Consider the following 6,000-nt stretch of genomic DNA (forward strand, 5'->3'; position numbering starts at 1 on the left):
GAGATGTGGTGGACAGAGGGATTTGGCCAACCTCTTTTCAGTGGTTTGTGGGGACAGGACAAGGGGCAATGGCCACAAAATGGAGCCCAGGAAGCTCCGCACCAACATGTGAAAGAACTTCTTCACGGTGAGGGTGACGGAGCACTGGGACAGGCAGCCCAGGGAGGTTGTGGAGTCTCCTTCTCTGGAGATATTCAAGGCCCATCTGGATGCCTACCTGGGCAACCTGCTCTAAGGAACCTGCTTTGGCAGGGGAGTTGGACCCGATGATCTCTGCAGGTCCCTTCCAACCCCTACAATTCTAACAAAAAGGACTGGTTCATATTCATACTGGTGCCACAGTGGTGGAAGACGCTTATTAGACTGGCCTAGAAATCTGAAGTAATGTGCTCAGGAGTGCTAGCTAGTATCCCAAAAACTCAGCCCTGTAGAATGCAGTCACGGGAGAAAGATGACAATGCACTTACAACAGATTAGGAAAAAAGCTAGGAAGCAGAAATGGATATTTTTATGGTGTACTCTTTTGAGCACCTCAGAAGTTCTTGTCACCTGTCTTGTCTGTGATTCCTCAACTTCATGTTCATTATATAAAGGATTTCTCAAAAAGTCATTTTAGAGAACAAGAAAAGCAAACCATATACACAATCCCATTAAAAATGTCAAGCATAGATAAAAAACATCATACGATGGGTGAGCAATGTCTGACGGGTAGGGCTCAGAGGGTTATGGTAAATGGGGCTACATCAGGCTGGTGGCTGGTCACCAGTGGGGTCCCCCAGGGCTCCGTTTTAGGGCCAGTTCTTTTCAATGCTTTTATAAACAATTTGGATGTAGGACTAGAAGGTGTTTTGAGCAAATTTGCTGATGACACTAAACTTGAAGTTGTTGACTGTTGAGGGTGGAAAGGCCTTGCAGAGAGATCTGGACAGATTGGAGAGCTGGGCGATCACCAACCGCATGAAGTTTTACAAGAGCAAGTGCCGGGTCCTGCACCGGGGGACGGGGCAACACTGGTTATATGTACAGACTGGGCGATGAGATGCTGGAGAGCAGCTCTGCAGAGACGGATCTAGGGGGGTCGTGGTTGACAGCAAGTTGAGTATGAGCCAGCAGTGTGCCCTGGCAGCCAGGAGGGCCAACCATACCCTGGGGTGCATCAAGCACAGCACTGCTAATCGGTTGAGGGAGGTGATTGTCCTGCACTGCTCCGCGCTGTGCGGCCTCACCTCGAGCACTGTGTGCAGTTCTGGGCACCACAGTACAAAAAGAACATTAAACTGTTGGAGAGTGTCCAGAGAAGAGCTACGAAGATGGTGAAGGGCCTTGAGGGGAAGACATATGAGGAGCGGCTGAGGGCACTGGGCCCGTGCGGCCTGGAAAGGAGCAGGCTGAGGGGAGACCTCATCGCGGTCTACAGCTTCCTCATGAAAGAATCATAGAAACACAAGGTTGGAAAGGACCCACAAGATCATCTAGTCCAACCATCCTTCTATTACCATTACTACCTATTACTAAAATAGCAGTAAGCACAAATGAAAGCTTAAGAACACTTTCTATTACTATAAAAATAAATAATTTGTAATACATGGTTAGTAATATTTAGCAAACAGTGTGCTACCACCATCACAACGGCCTATTACCCCTTCTAGCTTCAGAGGCATCCTTACACATCCAAAATAGAGAGGAGGATATAAACTATATGGATCTCTCTCAGCAGTGGTTTCACAACAATTAGAAGGAAGAAACAGTTGCTGAGAAGCCACAACAAGCTCAAGTTAATTTCTGGACTTTGAATAATTACTCCTTAAGTTCTCTCTCTCTCCATACAGTAGAGCACGCTCCTGACTAACTTGTACAGTGCACTCTGAATAGGAGAGATTTGTTTGCCTAAGCTAAAGGAAGAAATAGAAAACCAAGAAAGCTACTTAACTTTTAACACTTAAATTAAATGTTAAGTTACAAAAGTTCACAGGCCATGAGATAACATAAATAAATCCCTTCTCGAGCTAAAAGATCTCATTTTTTTTTTCAGGAGCGGCCTCCCTGAATCTAAATAATCCTCTCACAGGCAGAACAGAGTGTCCGTTCTAACTCTTTATCACATGTGGAAGAAGAGATCGAGATGACCAGTGCCTAAAAAAAAGAGGCACTCTCTTTTCAAGGCAGACTGATCGGCACAACAAATTTCATCTGTTCTCAAGCACAAGCAACTCTAAGATAAATGGGTTCAAGGATCTTCAATGTGAAGAGTGAATATCCAAGCGTATACTGGGAACACCTGACTTGGACCATGGACGCCTCACACAGATTTCTGAGGAGTTCGGACAACTCCGAAATCATCTTTTACAGGAAGAGACCAGAGAATTTGACTCAGTGTAAAACTGGCACAGGCAGAAATCTCCCCAATTACAGATGCTCAAGCGCATTAGTTAAAAAGAGATTAGAGTGTGACTAGAGAGAAGTCTCAAACTCTTGTTATATACTTAAATTTCTCTCCAAGGATGGAACAACTGCTATCACCGTGCATGACTGGCTGTAGAGGGAGAGAGCGAGTGAAAGACTTAGAAAAGCACCTTCCCTTCGTAGTCCTCCCGCTCCCAAAATGGTTCCCAAGGAAAACTACTGACAGACTAAGGTTAACTGCTTTGAAAGGGCTGTGTGGGTGGACCCATTGTCTTCAAGTTCAAGCTTTTTCCTGCAGAAACTGCCAACAGTTATGCCAAATATAACAATTGTTTTGCAAGGTGGATAAACGTCTTCCAGACTGAAAGGGAGAAGTCGTACTGTTGTTGTCTGTGCACAGACAGCTAAGCAGTGAAGAGCAATGCTAAACAACCACGATACCCCAGAACACACAAATACTGCGTAACAGTGACAGAAAGTGCTAGCATTCAAAACAAAAATTACCTCCACCAAATCGGTTTTGTCGTAGTCTTCTCTCTGGTTGTAAATACACTGATTAATGACGCCATATACTTTTTCCAGGTGATAAATGTCAAATCCCTTCGTTATCTCAGTGACAAAGCATAACAATTTCTGAAGACAACAATGGAGCAAAACAACAACTTTGAATACGCTCTATATGTTTTCGGAGGTTGAACAGTAACAATACAAATGAGAGCCTACTTTTTCTTACGCTATTAAATAAAATGTGACACTTCAGAGAACAGATTAAATATCCCATGAGATTTCAGCAGGGAAAATGAGTTAATTTTTCATATTTCAGAGAAAGGAAAGGCTGAAATTTCGGACAATCTTTTACTACTAACCAATCTATCACATCAGTGGTTGTAATTGCAAGTCGACTGCTCCCAAAGCAGCAGGGAATGACACGATCCTCTTTGTAGGACAGCTGCTGCCACAGCAAAGCCACTGTTGCATTTCATTAGAGAAGCATTGCAGCAGCGTGGGGCACTGTAAAAAGGCTGCAGATCTTGTAGATACAGCTGTGCCAGCTGGAAAAGGAAGCACCCTTAGGTGATTACCTTTACCCACGTGTGCCATGCCTACAACTCTGCTGGCAGAACAGATTGCTCAAACGCCCAGAGCAAAGGTGGATTAGTTTGCTCAATCCTACCTTTAAATTCAGGGGTGGGTAAATAGCAAAGCGACTGCTTGTAGCAATCACCTCTCTCTCACACAGTCATTTCTATTACCAAAGATGCAGAGATGATAATCTCTGGCACAGCAACAGTGACAAGCTAGTGGCAGCACCTTCTTCCACTGCCACAGCTGTCCACTACCTGTGTGAGCCTGCAAGCATGTAGCTTTAGGGAGCAGCCATACCAAATGGAAATACTACTGCCCCCTGGAAATAATGCTGCTTATCATCTTATCAGCAAACTCTGCCTCCTTCATGTATATATATATTTATATATATATATATATATACACACACACACACAATATAAGAAATTCTAATACTGCACTTTCAAGGAATTTCAGAAAAGTAGTCACTTCTCCATGGCTAGCTAGTTTACGTCAACCTGCTAACTTCAGGTTTAATATCATCACTGCAAGAAATAAAGATCCTTTTCAGGTTCTTAATACATCAAAGCATGAAAAAAAATCCCCAAATAAAAGCCCTCAAACCCATCATAAGAATTATGAATCATTAAAATGATATCCATAATAGTACTAGCAGGTTGTCAGTGTGGTATTTTAAAATTCAGCAAGGCCTTTTGTCTTAAAAATTAGGCAAAGAATCTGTCTCCTAAACTACAGATGACCAGAAGCAAATGGTAGCCTACAGAAATCTCCATGAGGTGTGGAAACTAAACAGTCACAGTGCATTACAGGCTGAATTATTTCACTATCTGTATGTCCTTCCAATTAATTGTTTTAATTGGCATTGGTTAACAATGGGCTTAATTTGCAATTTTACATGACGCAGGAATATGTCCTATTTGAGCATTAAAAAAAAGCTGAAATTAGACATACTTTGAGCTCATAGCGATCCACAATAACTATGTAGTCTGTCTCCGTAGGGACTTGTACAGTGTTCTCATCACTTACCTGTTGTTGGTCTTCTTCCCAAGAACGTTCAGGAGTCACCGCTTGAAATGCCCAGGAATCTGGAAGGACACAGATTTCTTCAGTCAGGTTTTCTGTTTATCTAGAATACAGTCTCAGTGAAGTATCCTGTACCTGCCAAACAGTCTCTTTCTACAAATACAGAGACAGAATTGTTATCGTCTTCACTGAGAAATACTTGGCTTCTCCCTTCTTTCCAGCTAAAGTCACTGCTCCACAAAAATTAGAAACTAAGACAAAAAAAGCAAACAAAAATACCCACAAACAAACCAAAAGCACTAATGAAAAGCTTAATAGTGGAAAAAAATAGTCATGTTGCCAATTCAGGTTAGGGAACACATCTTAGAGTACAACATTAGGGCTTAAGTCTCCTATTCCACATGTTACTCTGGATCCACGCATCTTGAAGTGCAGCTTTTTCACCTAAGCTGCTCGTTATTGGAAAGCACCTCGTACAATAAAAGAATGTCAGTGACTGCTGGCTTTCAGTTAGGTACCATTAGAAAAAAAACAGACTTCAGAATCAAAAAAACAGCACCTACAGAAACATGCGGGCTTGGCTTGCACAATTAGAGGAGCAACATCATTACGGAATAAACTGTGTGATGACTTTTGAGAGCTGTAACAGAAAAAATAGAGTGAAATTGAAGGCTAAAGCTAATAAATAGTGCAATCCTCCTCAGCAAGAATAAGGTGCTAAAGGATCCGTTGGACTTCTCCCTTACCATTTGAACTTGGATTTTCATTAGTTATAGTTCCCCATCTTGGTGGGGAATATTCACAAAGCTTAGCACTTTCCTTTTCAGTGTTAAGTTTTACTTGACATATGTCAGAAACACGTTTGTCCACAAACTCTTCTTCATCACTATCGTTTTGGTCATCTGTTGGTACTCTGTTCTCTGTATCGAATTGAGAACTCCTTCTTCGCTTTGCTGCAGCATGCGCACAGTTGTTCCTTCTGCACTTTCTTTCTGACGCACCTACAAAGAGACAGCATAAAAAAGTAATCCAAAACATAACCAAAAGAATTCTTTCTTCAAAATCCATTATCTTCATCTTACTTGACTGACAAGGAAAACAAAGGAACTGAGCTACCACTGCCTACATATGCTGAGAAAAGAGTTGAAAGTTAATGGGGTCAGTTTGCTATTAAGATTAAAAACAAGCAAACAAACCACACACACTGCTATGGAATTTCATTCACTAAACAGTCACTTTCAGGATTTTACATGCTGAGGATTCTTACTTTGGATTGGCAGTATTAATACAACGTGAGGTTATTTGATAAAGTCACTGTCTTACTGCATGAACTAATACAGATGAACATCATAAAAGCCTCTGGAAATAAGCTCTCCTTCGAGTCTGGTATCAAGCTGAAGACTTCAAAAGCTGAATACATGTTTGGAAGAGATTAATTAATGAGACAATTTTAAGGGAATATTCAAAGGAGAAAAAACGTGAAGACTT

Source organism: Anas platyrhynchos, chromosome 24 (assembly GCF_047663525.1).
Source record: "Anas platyrhynchos isolate ZD024472 breed Pekin duck chromosome 24, IASCAAS_PekinDuck_T2T, whole genome shotgun sequence".
Lineage (NCBI taxonomy): Eukaryota > Metazoa > Chordata > Aves > Anseriformes > Anatidae > Anas > Anas platyrhynchos.